The sequence below is a fragment of the Zingiber officinale genome, chromosome 2B, assembly GCF_018446385.1.
Source record: "Zingiber officinale cultivar Zhangliang chromosome 2B, Zo_v1.1, whole genome shotgun sequence".
Taxonomy (NCBI): domain Eukaryota; kingdom Viridiplantae; phylum Streptophyta; class Magnoliopsida; order Zingiberales; family Zingiberaceae; genus Zingiber; species Zingiber officinale.
Genome location: NC_055989.1, coordinates 79,736,649 through 79,757,183, shown reverse-complemented (window position 1 = coordinate 79,757,183; position 20,535 = coordinate 79,736,649). Strand labels below are relative to the sequence as shown.

The window sequence follows — 20,535 nt, the reverse complement described above, 5'->3', positions numbered from 1 at the left end:
AGTGAAAATATAGTTGTCACTTGATTTTGTAAACCAACTCAAAGTAATATTAAGTCAATCATAAATTGCATACATATGATATACACTGAATACTAAATAATTTATTTATTTATGATAGATTATGGCAACCAAAAACATAATAGCTGAACTCAACAAAGGTGAAAAACTTAATGGGGATAACTACAAGATCTGGCACCTCAGGATACAATATGTACTTGAGGAACAAGAAGTTCTAGAGGCTGTAAATCAGGTTATGGAAGTACCTGTAGATGGTCCCACTGCACAACACAGACGAGATCTTGATGCCTATAAGGCATGGAAGAAAAAGGACTCCACTGCAAAGGGTATATTGATTAGTTCAATGGTAGACGACCTAGCTTTTGAGTATGAGTCATATCTTACGGCTCATGAAGTCTAGCTAGCCCTTAAAGAAAAATATAGTGGAGTAAGTCTGAGCAAGCTTCGACAGCTGACAATTAAATTTAACAGCTACAAAAAGCATCCGAATGTGTCAATGGTTCAACACCTCAAGGAGATGTCGAACATGATTCGGGAGCTTAAAACTGCTGGTCATGAGTTGACTGATGAACAACAGGTTCAAGCAGTTATTCGTTCACTTCCAGATTCTTGGGAAACCATGAAGCAGACCTTAACTCACAGTGAGAGTATCAAGACTTTCACTAACGTCTCACGCCATGTAGAATTGGAGGCGGAGAGAGTTGAATCCGCGAGGATTCCTGGACAAGCTTTTGTGGCTGTAGGTTCTGCTGGATCATTTGGATCCAAGGAAAAGAAATGGTTCAAGAAAGGGAAGGGAAAGAAGAGGGAAGCTGCTGTTGTGGGACAAGGCCCAATCAAGAAGACAGTCAAGAAGACTGGAAAGAAACCTAAAAACAAGTTGACTTGTTTTAACTGTGGCAAAAAAGGGCCACTTTGCTCAGGAGTGCACTGAGCCGAAAAAGGTAAATCCAAGTGTGTCTTCTTTTCAAGAGCATTTTGTTGCTAGTTCAGTGTTGTTAGCTAATTCTTATCCTTTGTGGATTATAGATTCGGGAGCAACCAACCATGTAGTTCGGGAACGAGTTACATTTGTTGAGTACCGTCGGGTACCAGCTGGCAACAAGTGGATCTATGTGGGAAATAATGCAAGAGTTGAAGTCAAAGGAGTCGGCACTTGCAAACTCAACCTACGTGGTGGTAGAGTTTTATTTCTACATGATGTCCTGTATGCTCCTGAAATTCGACGGAATCTTGTTTCCGTTACGTGTCTTCTTGATTTAGGGTATTGTATTAATTTTTACAGTCGGTATGTTGAACTTAAGATTGACTCAGTGTCAATCGGATATGGTTTTTTTAACAAATGGTTTTATGGTTCTTGATGTAGAACCAGATATCAATTATGTTATTGATGGTTGTTTTTCAAACATTGCTTTAACTAGTGATGCAGATATAACTGATGAGGTTTGGCATGCTAGATTAGGACACATAGGACAAGAACGTATGAATCGATTACCTAAAGAGGGTCTATTGGGCACTCGAGCTAAGATTCAATTGTCTATATGTGAGCATTGTCTTGCTGGAAAAGCAACTAGGAAACCATTTGGTAAGGCTATTAGATCTGAATCGACATTGCAATTAATTCATTCGGACATTTGTGGTCCAATGAATGTGAAGGCTAGACATGGAGCTTCCTATTTCATTACATTTATTGATGATTTCTCTAGGTTCGGTCATGTGTATTTGATTTCTCACAAATTTGAAGCATTAGATTGCTTCATTCGTTATATGAACGAAGTTGAGAATCAAATGGAATGTAAAGTTAAGGCTTTACGCACTGACCGTGGAGGGGAGTATTTGTCTGATATGTTCAAGATAATATGTAATGATAGAGGGATTATTAGACAGCTGACAATCCCTGGAACTCCACAGCAAAATGGGGTAGCTGAAAGAAGAAATAGGACTCTTCTTGAAATGGTTAGGTCTATGATGGCGCAAGCTAATTTGCCAATCTCCTATTGGGGAGATGCATTATTAACTGCAGCCTATATACTTAACAAAGTGCCTTCAAAGTCAATTCCATCTACCCCATATGAACGTTGGACAGACAGAAAACCAAATTTGAGTAATCTGAGACCCTGGGGGTCAGCTGCTTATATTCATGACAGTTCTCACAAGTATGGAAAACTAGGGCCTAGGGGTAAGAAATGTATCTTTATAAGATATCATGAGACCTCCAAAGGTTATGTTTTCATAGGTGAGTAACTAGATGGAACCATCTCCGAAATAGACTCGAGAGATGCGACTTTTCTCGAAACAGAGTTCCCAATCAGAGATGATGCTGATAAAAATGTTCCTCTATTTGAGGAGGATGAGATATTATCAACAAGAGAGGTGTCAAAAGGGATACCTGAGTCTAGTCAACTGAGTGGGAGTGATATGCCGAGTCATCAGTTGACTTCTTAACAGCCCAACTTACGGAGAAGTGTTCGTAAGATCAAACCTAAGAAGAGGTTTGATATTGAGAATGAGGCATTGGTTACACTTCCAATTGATGACAACGAGCCTCAATCCATTGAGGAAGCATTGGGATGTAGAGTTAGAGAAAAATGGAAAGCTGCAGTCGTTGAAGAGATGGAGTCCATGATTCAAAATCATGTTTAGGACTTAGTCGATCTTCCTCCGGGCTGAAGGGCTATTGGGAATAAATGGATTCTCAAAATAAAGAGGAAAGCAGATGGATCGATTAACAGATACAAAGCTCGTTTAGTTGTAAAAGGATATACCCAGATGGAGGGTATTGACTTTGAAGAGACATTTTCTCCCGTAGTAAAATTTGTATCAATAAGAGTTATTTTGGCCTTTGTGGCACATTATGACTTAGAATTACATCAAATGGATGTAAAAACCGCTTTCCTTAACGGTGATCTTGACGAAGAAATCTATATGGTTCAACCAGAAGGTTTCATTGCTGAAGGCCAAGAGCAAAAAGTATGTAGACTTAGAAAGTCTATATATGGGCTAAAGCAAGCGTCAAGACAATGGAACATAAGATTTAACGAAGTCGTTTTATCTTATGGTTTTGAGATGATCAATGAGGATCATTGTGTTTTCCTGAAACTAGAAAAAGGAAAGTGTGTCATTTTATCATTATATGCTGATGATATGCTGATAGCTGGAAATGACATAGGATATGTGAATGAAGTCAAGAAGTGGCTGTCATCATAATTTGATACAACAGATATGGGAGAAGTTGAATACATCTTAGGGGTGAAGATCATAAGAGATCGTCCTAAAAGATTTTTGGGTCTGTCACAAGAGTCTTATATAAATAAGATGTTACATCATTTCAGCATGTCTAATTGCAACATAGAACATACACCTATTGTGAAAGGTACTGTGTTGAGCAAGAGTATGTGTCCTAAAACTCCAAAGGAAATAGCTGAGATGAATATGACAGTGCTATTGGTAGTTTGATGTACACTATGTTGTGTACACGTCCCGATATCAGCTATGTTGTGGGCTTGGTCAGTCGCTTCCAGTCAAACCCAGGACCGAGACACTGGAAGGCAGTAAAAAGGATATTTAGATATCTGAAGGCGACAACAGATTATTGTCTCTGTTTTCAAGGATCAAAAATGAGTCTGAAAGGTTATTCAGATGCAGATTGGGCTGGAGACCTGGATGATAGAAATCCACATCAGGCTATGCATTCTTACTGAATGGTGGCGTCATCTCATGGAACAGCAAGAAACAAGCTTGTGTAGCTTTATCGACTATGGAAGCTGAATATGTGGCATGTTCAGCAGCTGTGCAAGAAGCAGTCTGGTTGAGAAGGTTTCTGAAGCATCTGAAAATTGCTGAGGATAGTGGGAGTCCAGTAACTGTCTACTGTGACAGTCAAGCTGCAATAGCTTTTTCCAAGGATCCCAAATATCATAGCAAAGGCAAGCATATAGAAATTAAATATAATTTTGTAAGGGATATTGTGGCTAAAAGAAAAGTCATTCTTGAGTATGTCCCTACACGTGTTATGCTTGCAGATCCTTTTACTAAGCCAATGACTAAAGAGTCATTTAAAGAACATGTAAAGTCTTTGGGATTTCGTAGAATGTAACAATATTGGAATAACAATCAAACTTTGTGTTATGATTATGTAATTTGCCATAATTTATTCAGTGTATATGTTGTATTTGTTACATTCATATAAGATCTCGGTGAGCATGTTGGCAGGTGGAGATTGGTCCACTCACATGGACAATCATCTCTGTTTGTTAAGTACAAATAGGGGTAAGAGCGTTACTTATGAAACAGCTTACGTAGCTGAAATTATGAAATTAGAGACAGATTCATAAGTTGAGGTCGCCTTGATAATTATGTCAAGATGAGATCATTTATATGTAAATAATGATCTAAGTAAATGAACCCACCATTTACTGAACCTGTTGAAGGCCAGATTAGAATTCATATGTTGAATTCAGGATTAGACGTTAAGTATGTCTAGATCAAAATCTGTACGATGTTAAATTTGAAGACAACATGCGCTCTTTTTAGTAAAGAGAATAACATCGTAGCATGTGATTCATACCACATGTGTTATTGCGACAATAAAGGTAGTAGGAGAAAGAATCCCTGTTTCTCTACTATGTGAGACCTTTGAGATTATATGTTAATCTCAATTTTTGCCTTAGTGACTATTTAGCTGTTTACTTAAAGTTTTAATCAGCGTCTGCTACTTTAGTGTGTATCGTATGGCTATGGATGATTCGGTCTATGGAGCAAAACTAGGAAAGCGACTGATTAAAATGAATTGATTCTAGCTAAAAAGGAAGATTAAATATATTTACATCTTTTGTTGTTATTCACTGGTTGACCCATTTCTGTTATGTACGGAAATGAATGTGAATATTGGATATGGAATATGCTCATGACATAATGGTCATTATAAGGGATTAGAGATGCTCATATTGATGTAAATGAAAATTATTTAATCTGGGTAACTAGCAAGACATGGATATCTTCAAGATAATGGCTGTGTGTCACTTGAAGATTGGATGGATTCTGGATAAAGGCTATGTGCCACCAGGAAAGTGGCTAAGTGCCATAAAGAGTGTGTCTCTAATTTATTTGAGTAGCTAAGTAAAGTGTAACAATTTTATTAGCATTGATTGCTCAAAGAGCGGTTAAGTCAAGGTGTAACAATCTTCTTAGCAACTATCGCTCAGTGTGCTTGCTGTCGCACGAACCATTTTCTCTAAGTATGGATTGGATGTTCTCATATGGTCTATATGACCAAACTCTCTAATAGTCTATGTGACTTATTAAGTCTTTGTGACTTACCTGAATGAACTAGTCTTAGTGACTTACCTTGGATGAGTGGGAGATGTTGGAAATGGGGATAGTGGGGAACGTGGCCCATGTTCCCCACTACTCATAATGGAAAAGTCCATTATGCCCCTAGTGTATTTCCCTATATAAAGGGGGTCCGTCCAAGGCTCAGGGTGTGTGAAAATCAGAGTGTGCAACGGGAGTAAGAGGAGAACATCCAAGGCGGCGGGATTTGGTTTGTGGAATTGCGGAGGGCTTTCCGATCTTGTGATCGCTCTTCCGACAGCGAGTTTTCGCTACTGCCGATTGCAGATCTGCGGGAGATCGCTGTAAGTTTTTATCGCATTTAATTAATTCGTCTATCATGCATTTAGAACATATTTTCTATAGAGATAGACCTACGAGTAGGCAATAAAGCACGGGTTGCTGCTGTTGCTGTAGGAACTTATCATCTATCTCTGCCCTCTGGGCTTGTACTAGAATTAGATGATTGTTGTTATGTGCCTGCATTAACTAAGAACATTATATCAGTTGCTTGTTTGGACAAGAAAGGTTTCTCGTTTACAATAAAGAACAAATATTGTTCCGTCTATTTAAACGATATGTTCTATTGTAGTGCACCTCTGATAAACGGACTCTATATTCTAGATCTTGAAAACCCTATCTATATCATAAATACCAAGAGATTCAAGTCAAACGACATGAACCAAACCTATCTCTAGCACTGTCGCTTAGGTCATATAAATGACAAGCGCTTATGCCAGCTCCATAAGGATGGTTTGCTGGACTCATTTGATTTTGAATCTTATGAGACGTGTGAGTCATGCCTACTAGGCAAGATGACCAAGACTCCCTTTAGTGGGCACAGCGAAAGAGCGACTGATTTGTTAGGACTCATACCTAGTGATGCATGTGGCCCTTTTAATGTCTCTGCTAGAGGCGGTTATAGGTACTTCATCACATTTACTGATGACTTCAGTAGATATGGTTATGTGTACTTAATGACACATAAGTCAGAATCCTTTGAAAAGTTCAAAGAATTCAAGAATGAAGTACAGAATCAACTTGGCAAGAGTATTAAGATACTTCGATCAGATCGAGGTGGAGAATACCTTAGCCATGAGTTTCGTGACTACCTAGCTGAGTGTGGGATTCTATCCCAACTCACTCCTCCTGGAACACTGATAAGCTATGAATTGATATATTAATTTTGGGTTAATATTTGGTGTTCTTTATATATTTGCACATGTTTAATTCCAATTTTGATTATATTTCCCCAAACAAGGTTTTTATGAGCTTTATGATGTTTTTCCATCTTATGCGTGATTTATTCCTCATTTTGTGAATTTGGTCTTGTAGGGTACACATGGACTCATGATTGAGGTTTAGTTCACTCAACCAAATGCAGTAGTGCAAGGTCACCTTTGGGCTCAATTAAACCTGTATTCCAATGGATTTCAAGGAGCTTAAACCCAAGCTAGATCACACATGAGCCTTACACCAACTTAGGGTTCAATGAGCCAAAACCCTAGGTATTTAAAGAACATTTTGGCACGGTGAACAGTGAGCTCGCGCTACTGTTCATCGTGCCAGTTTTCGTGACGGCGCGGACGCGGCTCCCTTCCTTCTTCCAAATCTTTGAGCAACCTTGTCCTCATCGGCGTGGAGTTCCTCAGCTTCCAGCAACCGGTTTCCGACCTTCAGCACCTCTCCAGCGAGCGTTTTTGCAGGCGAAGTACTGTAGCTGTGGGGCGTGATTTCCAGCTCAGACCAGCGGTGTTCTTCTGGTCTGGGTTTCCACTCCTTCACGGGATTATCGGCGGTGGTCCTCCAGTGATTCTGAACCTTTTCCGACAGCACCTCAACGTTCCTAGCTTCATTTCTCAGCTCGCGACTCCAGTTCAGGAAATGCAGCAGCGTGCAGTAGAGAACCATTTCAGAAACTGACTTCGTTGAGTATTTGTGAGCTGATACAAGTGAATCTGAGTTTGTTTTGAGCTTGAGGACAACATCTAATTTCTGTTGGAGTGTTCTCTGCAGATTCCTTGTGTGACGGCAAGGAGAAGACGAATTTTGTTCGAGATTTGGGTGTAGGGATGTTAGGTTTTCTTTACAGTTTGTTTATGGATTATGTTTTCTTGTTTCTGCACTTTTGTTTCAGAATTTAAAGTTTCATAGAGTAGATTTGTTAGCAAGTCATTCTCCTGCATAATTTTTGTTCTTTTGTTTAGGTTCAGTTTAACTCTGTTCGGATTAGAGCTGATTTCTGCACAGTGTTCTTCAATTCTGATTTCTGAGTTTGTGAAGTAATTTCTGTTCTAGCTAATCCTCTGTTTTAGTAATCCATTAGAGGATGATTCAGTTATGCTGATAGATTTTAGTAGTGTTAATCTTTATGTGTGGATGAATTGAGGAGGTATTAAACTTTGGTTATTGATTTAACTCTCCGAGAAGTAATCTGAATTCTGCATCTAGGTTTTCAATAGATAAGTTTAATTGGTTAACTAGAGTAATGTTTATAACAAATTCTGGAACTTAAGTTTAGACTCTAGTTGTTGACGTTTAGCTCAGAATTCACAAGTTTTAATTAAGGCGGTTTGGTTGAATTCATTTAGTGGAAGTGTGGTGTAAGTGTTTGATTTCTAGCTTGCTTAAGGATTTATTTCTGCAGTAATAAACGATTAGTTAGCAAGTTCAATTCTGTTCTCTTTTGCATTTCAATACCAAACCCCCATTTTTATATCTAGAAAATCCAAAAAGTGTGTTCTTAATCCAAAACAAGCACGTTCTAGCATAATCCTCGGAAATTCGACTCGGGCCTTATACTAAAACATTGCTTTGTATAGCTGTGGGTTTTCGATCTGAATATTAATTTGGAAGTTTAATTGTGACATCTACTTAGAGAGCTTACCAAACACCACAGTGGAATGGTGTATCCGAAAGGAGGAATCGTACCATATTAGATATGGTACGATCTATGATGAGTCACACAGATCTTCCGATATACCTTTGGGGCTATGCTCTAGACACGGCAGCTTTTATACTCAACCGAGTTCCATCCAAGGCCGTGATAAAGACACCATATAGGATATAGACTGGGAGAGATGCCCAGGTGTCTTTCATGAGGATTTGGGGTTGTGAGGCTTACGTTCAACGTCAAGTCTCAGACAAGTTAGGACTCAAATCCGACAAGTGCAACTTTATTGGATATCCCAAGGAAACTAAGGGATATTACTTCTACATTCCCAGTGAGCACAAGGTAGTTGTGACAAAGACTGGGGTCTTTCTAGAAAAGGATTTTGTTTCTAGAAAGACTAGTGGGAGCACGTTAGATCTTGAAGAAGTTCAAGATACGAACAATAGCACTGAAGCCTCGATGGAAGTTGAACTGGAACCACAAAGTATTGTGGATGATGTTGTTCGACAAAGAGTTGAGGAACAACAACCAGTTCAAGTAGACATACCTCTTCGCAGGTCTGATAGGGTACGTCGTCAGCCTGAGAGATACTCATTTCTCTTGTCTGACCATGATGACGTTGTGCTCATAGAGGATGAGCCTACCACCTATCAGGAAGCTGTGATGAGACCAGATTCCGAGAAATGGCTAGAGGCCATGAGATCTGAGATGGAATCCATGTACACCAGCCAAGTATGGACTTTGGTTGATCCACCTGAAGGGGTAAAACCCATTGGGTGTAAGTGGGTCTTTAAGAGAAAGATTGACATGGATGGACTTATCTATAAGGGTCGCTTGGTAGCTAAAGGTTTCAAGCAGATTCATGGTATTGACTATGATGAAACCTTTTCACCAGTAGCGATGTTTAAGTCCATTCGGATCATGCTTGCTATTGCAGCATACCATGACTATGAGATCTAGAAGATGGATGTCAAAACCGCGTTTCTGAATGGAAACCTACTCGAGGATGTGTACATGACACAACCTGAGGGTTTTGTAGATCCACAGCATACTAGCCGAGTATGCAAGCTGCATAGGTCCATTTATGGACTAAAGCAAGCTTCTCGGAGCTGGAATCTTCGATTCGATGATGCAATCAAACAGTTTAGTTTCATCAAGAACGAAGATGAGCCTTGTGTCTACAAGAAGGTTGTAGGGGATATAGTTGTCTTCCTCATATTATATGTGGATGACATACTACTCATTGGAAAGGACATCCCTATGCTTCAGTCTGTCAAGACCTGGCTATGGAGTTGCTTCTCAATGAAGGACTTAAGTGAGACATCCCGTATTCTAGGGATACAGATCTAGATCTAAGAGATTGCTTGGCCTAAGTGAGAGTACATACATTGACAAGGTACTCCTTCGGTTTGCCATGCAGAACTCCAAGAAGGGACTTCTGCCGATGTCACATGGCGTGAGTCTTTCGAAGACTCAAGGTCCCTCTTCTAGAGAGGAGAGAGACTGCATGGATCAGATCCCTTATGCCTCAGTCATAGGATTTATCATGTACGTCATGCTATGTACTCGACTTGATATCTCGTATGCTTTAAGCATGACGAGCAGATACCAGTCAGATCCAGGTGAAAGTCACTGGATAGCGGTCAAGAATATTCTTAAGTACTTAAGAAGGACTAAAGAATGTTTCTTGATATATGGAGGCAATGATGAGCTAGCTGTAAAGGGTTACAGTGATGCCAGCTTCCAGACCGATCAGGATGATTACCGATCGCAGTCAGGGTTCATATTTTGCATTAATGGTGGTGCTGTGAGCTGGAAGAGTTCGAAGCAAGACACAATAGTTGATTCTACGACAGAGGCCGAGTACATTGCTGCATCAGAGGCAGCAAATGAGGTAGTTTGGATCCGCAAGTTCATCACTGAACTTGGGGTGGTTCCTAGTATCGCTGACCCTATTGAGCTCTATTATGACAACAATGGAGCTATAGCACAGGTGAAGGAACCTCGCTCACACCAGCGGACCAAACACATACTACGGCGATTCCATCTCATTCGAGAGATTATCGAGAGAGGAGATGTGAAGATATGCAGAGTACCTATAGAGGCTAACATTGCAGATCCCTTGACCAAGGCTTTGGCACAGAGGAAACATGATGGTCACACTAGGTCATTGGGGCTTAGAGCCTACACTGATTGGCACTAGTGCTAGTGGGAGATTGTTAGTTAGAGCCCTAGAGCCAATCATTTGATGATTGTATTATAGACTCATTGTATCATATTCTTATATAAATAAAGGCATTTTTGTTTTGGTTATTATATTTATTTGTATTGGTGCTAAATAAACTAAGTATAATAACGTCCTTGAGTAGAGGGTTCTCACCTATATCAATCGGTTAGTTGAACCGATAGTGAGATGATATAGGGAACACTACTCTAAATCATTCCTAGTTGAGTATTAACATTCAGGGACAATGTTAATGCAATAAGACTAGCATGTAGGTCAACTCGATGACTTGATCTCACAAGTCATGGATATAGAGATATCAAGTTGACACATGAGTATGCATTGGAGAATGTATACTGAATGACCCACCATGAGAAAGTATCATGGATCGTTATATGAGTGTCATATACTTTCTCATGTGGCTATTAGTATGACTACTAGTCCTTGGACCTGAAGTCACCATGGATCCCTACATAAGGAGTTATGTACTTTGGTTTCGTCAAATGTCACCCGTAACTGGGTGGACTATAAAGGTGATTACTAGGTATGTAACGAATTATGTAGAGGGATGTGAGTGATGTAGATGGGATCTATCCCTCCTATATGACTGGAGTGACATCGATATTCTTGATAGAGTGAGACCACGAAGTGCATGACCATGCCCAAATGAGTTAATATGAGATATTGAGCTCATTCGATTTAGTGAGTCTACTTGGAGTTCAAGATTTTGATTAGTCAGAGGATGACACGGTCTATGCCTCACATTGATCAATCTAGATGTCTAGGATAGAAGGACACTTGTCATATATTGTGAGGAGTCACAATTAGTAGTCACAAGGTGATGTTGGATCTCAACATTCTTGTAACTTGGGTAGTAATGATGTATTGCTAGATACCGCTCATTACTTATGGTCATAAATGGGTTTAGGGGCATTGCCAACGTTACAAGAACCTATTGGGTCACACACAAAGAATAAGTGGATGGAGATTAGGTTCATATGATGAACCAAGAGGATTAGATTCATGTGATGAATCAAATTGGATTAAGAGTAATCCTAATTGGGCTAATTGAGTTGGACTCAAGTTGATTCATGTGTTCAATGAGTCTAATTTAGATTATGACCCATTGAATCAATTTAATTAAATGAATTAGATTCATTATATTAAATTGGCTTGAATTAAATGGTTGGATTAGATCAACCATGAGAAAGATTAAGTCAAGTTTGACTTGACTTGAGAGGAAGAGGAAGAGTCAAGTTTGACTTGACTATTTGCCACATCATTAGTGATTTGGCAATAGGAGGACTAATGATGATGTGCCACATCATCAAAGTGTGCACCTCATGGGGGTTACAAATCTATTCTCTTTAATGACCACATTTAATGAGAATGGGGGTTACCTTTTTGGTTTTGAATGAGAATGAATTTTTCATTCCCTCACATTCACATCATCTTCTTCCTCAAGCTCTCTTTTTGCTCCTTCTCTTCTCTTGGTCGTGGGTTTCAAGCAAGGGAGAAGAAAGGAGAGTGAGTCTAATCCAAGAAGAAAGGTTAGTGAAAGTTACATAGATATTTTTTAGAGGAGTGTGTTCTCTTCTTTTCCTTTCTTCTTCTTCCAATCCCATCCGAGAGCATCAAGAAGTCCTAGCACACTTGTGGTGTTCTCTTCTCCATCCTTGTGTGTTAGAGAACACATCTTGTTCGTGTGGATACTTCTAGAGGATTGTCTACGTTGACAATCTTGAGATCCGGCACTTCCTTGGACGAGCGAGATTCGAAAAGGGCACGCATCAAGGGTAACTTTCTAAACATATAGATCTAAGAGTAGATCTAGTTAGTAAACTCGTACATGTAAAAATTTTGTTCTATACTCTTCGCACGGATCCGTTGGCTAGGGAGTTTCGGGGTTTCCGCGACGCGAAAAAGCGGTTTTCGTGGCCCGAAAACCACAACATTATTCAGGTTCTCTTCTTCCCTAGCGGATAGTATGATCCGTTCAGAAGAGGCTCGGGTAGGGATTCAGTCCATATGGTCGTGGTGTGGCTCAGTCGTCCTCTCCTCCTTCCTTCATTCTGTTGATCGGTTTCTGTGACGCCAATCTAGAAGGACGAACGACGGTGGTATCCACGCAGAACTGACCTACTAGCTATCAGGTCGTAGCGGCCCCTGGTGTTGTGCATTGTTAATTGGTGGAAAGTGCAAAACATTGGTGCCCACCTCTTGCCTCTTGGATGAGCGGCCACCACCTACCGTACGGCATGTGGCTTAGTCTCCTGGTGTGAAGGGGCTCCCGACCGAGGCCCTTTAGACAGTTGATGACTGCTCGATTGATGCCACTTGGATGCTACTACGGGCTCGACGGCCATCTCTTTCTTCCTTGTCGCATGGACTTCTTCCACATTAATATACTCATTGGCCTTCTTTTGGAGATGACCAAAGTCGTTCGATGGTCACCGAATGAGCGATCGCAAGAACTCTCCCTCGATGAACCCCTTGTGTGAAGGTGTTTACCAACACATTTGAGGAGACTGCTGGAATGTCCATCGCAACCTGATTGAAGCACTGGATATAGGCCCTCAGGGCCTCTCAGGGCCATTGCTTCAGCGAGAAGAGATTCATGCTAGTCTTCTAGTGGCGGCAACTACTAGCAAAGTGGTGTAAGAATGCCACTCGAAAGTCTTTGAAGCTGTAGATCAAGCTGTTCGGCAACCGTTTAAACCACCGTTGAGCCGATCCAGACAGAGTAGTAAGGAATACTCGGCATTTCACCCCGTCCGTGTACTGGTGAAGGGTGGCCGCATTGTCAAACTTGGCAAAATGATCGTCGGGATCGGTTGTTCCATTGTACTCCCCGATCGTCAACAGGGTGTAATGCTTTGGCAGAGGGTCATTTAGGATCCCCTCCGAAAATTATTGATTGACCCGCTTGGGTGAGTTGTCTTTCCTCGGCGCTTTTCCCTTTCGTGCATCCCGTACAAGCACCTCATCTGAGGAAAATCCCCAATCTCTATCAGCTCGGCTCCTTTCTTTTGGGGTGAGCCAATGGTAGCGCTCGGTTAAAGGGGACTAACATATTACCCGCATCCCCATAGGAGTCGATCGATCTCCTATTTGGCTCCCGAGCAAAAATTTGATCTGTTCGATCTCCTCGTTTAGTTTGTCGATCTGCTACATAGGCAGTAGGCTCATGTGTTGGCCGATTGGCCAATGCTTGTTGTTGTTGCTCCAATATCTTCATCACTCGAGCTTGTATCAGTGCATCGAGATCCTCTTGTGTCAACGTCACTGTTGTGAGTCGTCCAGCGTCTTCCATCTTCTTATTCAAATGCAGAACTACATTCCCACAGACGGCGCCAAATTGATCTTGTCCAAATGAAGGAAACTGGAAAACTAGGGATGGGGTGACCGTTGACGGGATGAAGACTTCAATCCTGCAAAACAAAACCAAACTAGGGAAGAGGTCCCTGGCGTTGACCCTCTGACGCTCAAGTCAAATCAGGAAGAGAATGAGTAATCAAGAAAATGATAAATTATGCTTTCTTCATACCTAGCGTACCCTTTTATACCTTTTTCTATGATCGTTCATCTACCATTATTTAATGATATTAATTGACAGAGGAAAAACTTTTTTGTCTTGACTTCTGTGCATTGATGATAAATATAGTGTTCTTCTTTATCTTGACTTCTTCATATTTAATGATAGACGCCGTGTTCTCTTTTGTTTTCTTGTCTCCTCCTGTGTAATGTCATTCCTTGCGCCGAACGGACGGTCCGAGCGGCTCGTTTTCCTACCGACCGGCCCATGATGCCCTAACCAGTCGGGTGATGTCCAATCAGCCACTCCTTTAACGACCAGGATACCGTAAGTCCAGCGTTGACCGCCTTGACTTTGCCCGATACCATGTCAATTGATCCGTGACAGGTGGGCCCTCCTTTATCACCGCATCAAGCGCCATTTAGAGTTGAGTCAAGTGTCTCCGCCAAGTACTCTGGCCGATCGAATTGGAGGTCCGATCGGAGATGCTAGACACACTGCTCGACCGGACTAAACTCTTTATCTCAATGTAGAGGTCAAGTGCAGGACAGGTCCTTAAGGGCAGCATCCATCCTTTATCTGACCACACCGTGCTTGCAAACAAGAGGCAATTGGGCTACCAAGGGTACTCGGTCAATCTGCTAGCAAAGCATATTAAGGGTCCATCAACTCAACGTCTTAATATTTCCTTTTGACGTTTTACGTAACAGTTGTTAGAGAAATAAAGGAATATTCCTTGTGCTGTCTTTTTGAAGGAAGTTTCTACTCTCAAATGATAAAAATGATAGGTCCCTTTCTGGAAAGATGTCATAATGTCATAAGGGTAGGTCTTATTTTAGTAATGCATCAAGATTTATGGAAAAAGGAAAAGTAACACTATCTAAGGGGGTACTAGCGCTGGTATGCAACGCAACCTAAGGTACTCAGACTCTATTGTTCCTTTCTACTGTTTATTGCATTTCCTCTAAGCCATCTATTTAACTTGAGCGTCGGAGTGTTGGTGCCGGGGACCCCCTCCCTGGCTTGATTATTGATGTTTTTTTCCTCTACTCTTTGTTTTTGACATGCAAGATCATTCAATGCCTTACGTTTTCAGTTCAGTTCAGCGTCTTCTCATAGTTAATATCATAATCACATGTCTAACGTTCCATCTTCTCCAATTTCAAATAGGATCAACATATATAGGATATTAGGATATATATCATCAACCTTAACAGATTTAAAGAAAGAAAATGAATTGTGATGGTTGATGCATCAACAGATAAGATGCAATAGCTTCTTCAGCTCTTAGTGCAATTTCATTACACTTAGGCTATGTTTAGCGAAGGGTAATCATTGTAATATAATCAAGATTATATAACAATATTAATTATTTATTTGGTACAGTTTTAAAGATGTAATGTAATATAATCTGAATTATAAAAGATAATAAAATTTTATATTCTAGATTACCAGGCCAATAACACATAATCGAGATTACATTCCAGGCTTAATATTTAATTAAAATTTAAATGTTAAATATAACTCTAGTTCATTTCCTATACCAACTGGTCGTCAACGCCACTGTCGCCGTCGTCAATCGCCACCCGTCGCACGTCGCCGCCACCACCGCCGACCCCCGCCTTCGTCGCCACCACCGTAGTTGTCAATCGCTTGCCTCCGTCGTCGTCGTCGCCGCCCACAGCCACTGATTGCTGTCCACTGTCACTATCCACCGCCACCGTTGATTGCCACCACCGACAGAGATCGCAAGATATTTTTATCATTTTATAATAATATAAATAACATTTAGTAAAACAAACTCACAAGATATTTTTATCATTTTATAATAATATAAATAACATTTAGTAAAACAAACTCACAAGATATTTTTATCATTTTATAATAATCTATTAAAAAATAATTAAGATCAAATAAATCAGTATGAAATTAAAATTGCATAATGTCTTTTATCAATATAGAAATCTAATATCAATTACTTTATATTTCATTACAAACTTAATTACATTACATTAACATTACACGTAATAAACGTAGCCTTATTGTAATCTTAATTAAGAATTAATAGAATAACTGAATGAGAGAACGCGAGCCTGAGATTGGTGAGATGGTGTAGCCTGAGAAACCAGCAACTATAATGATACTTTTCCATTCTGCTTCGCTCCTCTCCTTCCCTGATAAACCGCCCTTACGTACACATCCAACAGAAGCTGCGTCTCTGTCGTTTCATCATGATTACTCCCATCTTCCTCATTTTCCAATTGCGTAACCATTTCAATAATTATCACCTTCCCTCCTTCCTCCTTTGGAGGAATCGCCTTCTTGCAATTTTTCAGTATCATCACGCAGTCTTCGTCGTTCCAGTCATGCAATATCCACTGCATTATATAGCAGCAGATGATTGATTATTAATTATAAGAAAATTAAATGGAAGAAGAAAATTAATTAATGATATTGCCTTGAGAATCACTGCGTCGGCAGGGGAGACAAACTCGAACATGTTGCCAGCGATGGCGGCCACACTTGGGTTTCCCTGCAGCGAACTCACGACGTGCGGGAGATCGAACACGGCGCACTTGGTCTGCGGGAAGGCGTTGGCGATGGCGGTGGCCAGCGCGCCAATCCCTCCTCCAACATCCACCAGCGATCGCAGGCCCCGGAAGACGTCGTCGCCGTACTGTTTGAGGATCAATTTCGCCATGAAGCTGGAATCGGCGGTCATGCCCAGGTTGAAATTAACGTTGAACTCGGGGTTGTCGCCGGTCAACTCGAACACTGATCCCGTGGATGAGGTCGAAGGCGGTGGGTGGTTCGGCGGCGGAGGTGAACCACCTGCTCAAGCAGTACTGCCCGGGGTCGACAAGGACCGGGTCGAGAATTGCGAGAACGAACGGGGGCATGTTGTCTGCTTTGCTGGTCACGAGAGGCAGAGATGGGGGTGAGGGCGTAGGCTTCTTCTTCTTCGTCTCTGGCGGTCGAGCTCGTGAAGAGGCCGGAGTGTACGAGCAGGCGCATGAGGCAGCGGAATGAATCGGTTCTTGAGGGGAGAATACAGAGCTTGGTGAGCAGAACAGATAGCGGAAGAGGCTGGCCATGGGGATGGATTACGTCGGCGATGCCGAGCTCTGCGGCGCACTTGAGGGACATGGAGTTGACGTAGCTGAAGATGATGTTCCTTGTGGACAAAATAATATGTTGACGGAGATTTTAGGGGTTTAGCTTATTTTAAAATTATACAGAATTTAAATTTAATTTACAATAGAGATGACTTGAACGGATGATCTCATACTGTCAGCAGGAGTTGATTTCTGCCAGGTGATGAAGGCAGTCTGCACAGTGTTGACCGAACGGGTTGATCGGCCGAGCAACACGAGCGGACGCAGCAGATCAGAAAGGCCGACCGGGCAGAAAGGTTGGCCGAGCGGACAGACAGGCCTGGTGAGAGGCAGGCTGGGCGATCTTGTGTCGAGCGGACAGACAGGCAGGTTGGGCGGAGCAGACCGACCGAGAGAGAGGCAAACTGGGCGGACAAACAGGTCTGGCGAAAGCAGACCGACCGCGAGCGAGAGGCAGACAGGTCTAGCGAAAGGCAGACTGGGCGTGCAGATAGGTCGGGCGAACAGACTGACCGACCGAGAGATAGATAGGTCTGGCGAAAGGCAGACCGGACGAGCAGACAGGTCAGGCGAAGCAGGCAGATAGGGCGAAGGAAGAGACCGACCGGATGGATGAAGAGACCGACTCAGAAAACTGACCGAGGCCTACAACTAACACAATTTTCTTGAAACATATTCGCCCCACCTCTGACAGTGCTTCGAGGTTTACTTGGGTCATCTGTTTCCCCATATACAACAGTTGACCGTGATTCCATCAAGCACCAGAGGTCACGGCGAACTAAGAGGCACCCGAATGCTATCACGAGCACTCTGCCGAGCAAGAGTTGCACGACAGAGAATGAGGGAATGAAGGTGGAGAGAAGCTTGTGTTGTTGTGTCTTCTGCCTGTGGTCGAAGACTCTTTATATAGGAGCTCGGATCAACGGCAACGTTAATGATTGATTAATGTCCATTACTTGCCAAGTAGTGAAACACTCACCATTTCACTCATTATCGCTTGACCGTTTTCACTCAATAGGATGAAATATTATTCTTATCCCCATTTCTTGCAAATCAAGTCGTGATTTAAGATTATCTTTTGTTTTTCCTTCCATATTCAGTAATGTCCGACAAATATTTTCGCAAACATTTTTTTCAATATGCATAAGGTCAAGATTATGACGTATCACATTATCTTTCCAATACGATAAATAAAAAAAATACTCAATTTTTTTCAATTAAATGGTAGTGATGAATTATCATTAATTATTTTCCCAAATGTAAATTTTAAATTTTTTAACTCATCCATCCATCACCATGTCTCCTGAAAGTGTGGGCGTTGGTCTTCCAAATTCTCCTGTGCCATCAAACAATTGAGCATTTTTTTGAAACACACGATCACTATTTAAAAACTTATGGCACCCATATAGCAGTATTTTCTACCATTTTTTAACCATTGTGAATATGTAAATTTATGACATACTGAGCATGCAAGCTGCCCTTTAGTGCTCCATCCTGATAAGGTTGCATATCCAAGGAAATCACTTATTGTCCATAGTAATGCGGCATGCAATTGAAAATTTTGTTTAGTTAATGCATCATATGTTTGCACTCCTGTCTCCCACAAATCCTTTAAATCTGCAATAAGAGGTTGCAAGTAGACGTCGATGTTATTTCCTGGAGCAAATGGGTCGGGTATCAATAATGACAACATAAAGTATGGTTGCTTCATACACATCCATGGTGGAAGATTATATAGCATTAAAATGATCAATCATGTACTATGTGCCACATTCATATTTTTGAATGGATTAAATCCATCTTATCCTAAATCGAGCTTTATGTTCCTACGATCCTTTGCAAATTTTGAGTGTTTATGATCAAATGTTTGTCAAGCTGGAGAGTCAGCTGGATGTCGCATGTAACCATCGTTTGTGCGAGATTCAGAATGTCATCTCATATGGGATGCTGTTTTGGATGACATGAACAAATGTTGTAATCTAGGCTTTATTGGAAAATACCATAAAACCTTACGTGAAATTTTTCTCTTTTCACCAGTAAAATCATTTTCGGATGTTTCCCATATGGGCTCACTACATGTTTCACATTGAATTCTTTATTTATCCAACCTCCAGTACAAAGTGCAATCATTAGGGCAAGCATCAATCTTTTCATAACCAAGTCCTATTTGTTTCATCAATTTCTCTGCTTCATAGTATGACTTAGGCAAATCATCTATTGCATTAGGAAATGCTTCTCTCAACAAATCTAAAAGCATATCAAAAATCTTATTATTAATTTTGCCTAGACATTTTAAGTGAAGCAAGCAAATCATGAATGCAAGTTTTGAGAATTTCTTGCATCCTGGATATAATTCTTTTTGTGAATCATCAATTAATTTATAGAATTTCTCAACCTCTCCCATTGGAATCTCGTTATCATTTTCAAATTCTGATGTGCTAATTATATTATCATTGTTTGAGATCCCAAATGCCTCATAAACTAAACATTGCATATCATCTGCATAATTTTTAGATGGAACAGTAGAGTTTGTAGATGTATTATATGATATCTCTCCATGAGCTACCCAATGAGTATAACCTTTGATAAATCCATCAATCGTCAAATGATCAAAGGCAACTTCTCTTGAAACAAATATACCAATCTTACACCGTATATATGGACATAAAATCATTCCATTTATATTTGCATTAGAAAATGTAAAGTGTAAGAAACTTTGAACATCATTTCTATACTCTTCAGTTTGTCTCGGTAAAAACATCCAACTCTTATCCATAATGATCCTAAAAAACTTATTAAAATTAATTTAACATGTATAATAAATATAACACTTATACATAAAGAACTGTATCACAAATGAAATTCACAAGGTAGAGAACTCAAGATATAGAGAAATCTTTATAACTCAAGGACTCAAGAGGATACAACATAACAATCTATAGTATCTTATAATTTATCTCACCTATGAAAAAACAATAGTAAAAAAAACAACTCAATATGGTATCTTATTTTTATCATGTCCTAGGTGCAGCTTACTTTTCTTGTTATGCTTTGAGATCTTTATTATAAGAACATGAATCTGTCAAAATCATTGTAGAAAGTTGCAACTCGCCAATTTGGAAAAAGTCATCAAGAAACTACTGTAAGGTTCTCCTGAAAGCACACACTATAAATAAATAGAACTTTTTTTCTGCAATCCATTTAAGAATGTTTAAAGTTGAATTTTTTAAACTATTTTCTATGCTTATATAACCGTTTGGGTGCTTGTTCTTGTAGCTTGTATTGGATTGATAAAAGAATTACTGGAAGCATTGCTTTTAAAACCTGATGCATTCCACTTATAGAACTGGATTAGTTTGACCTTCAAATTCTGGTTTAACCAGCCAATCCAGTGTTAAAACCACCGAGTAGTAGATCA

General features: G+C 40.4%; 1 pseudogene; it reads right to left on the bottom strand.

Annotated features, from left to right (window-relative positions):
• Nucleotides 1-16,062: 16,062 nt before the first annotated feature.
• Nucleotides 16,063-17,148, bottom strand: LOC122048373 (annotated as a pseudogene).
• Between the last annotated feature and the right edge of the window lie 3,387 nt (nucleotides 17,149-20,535).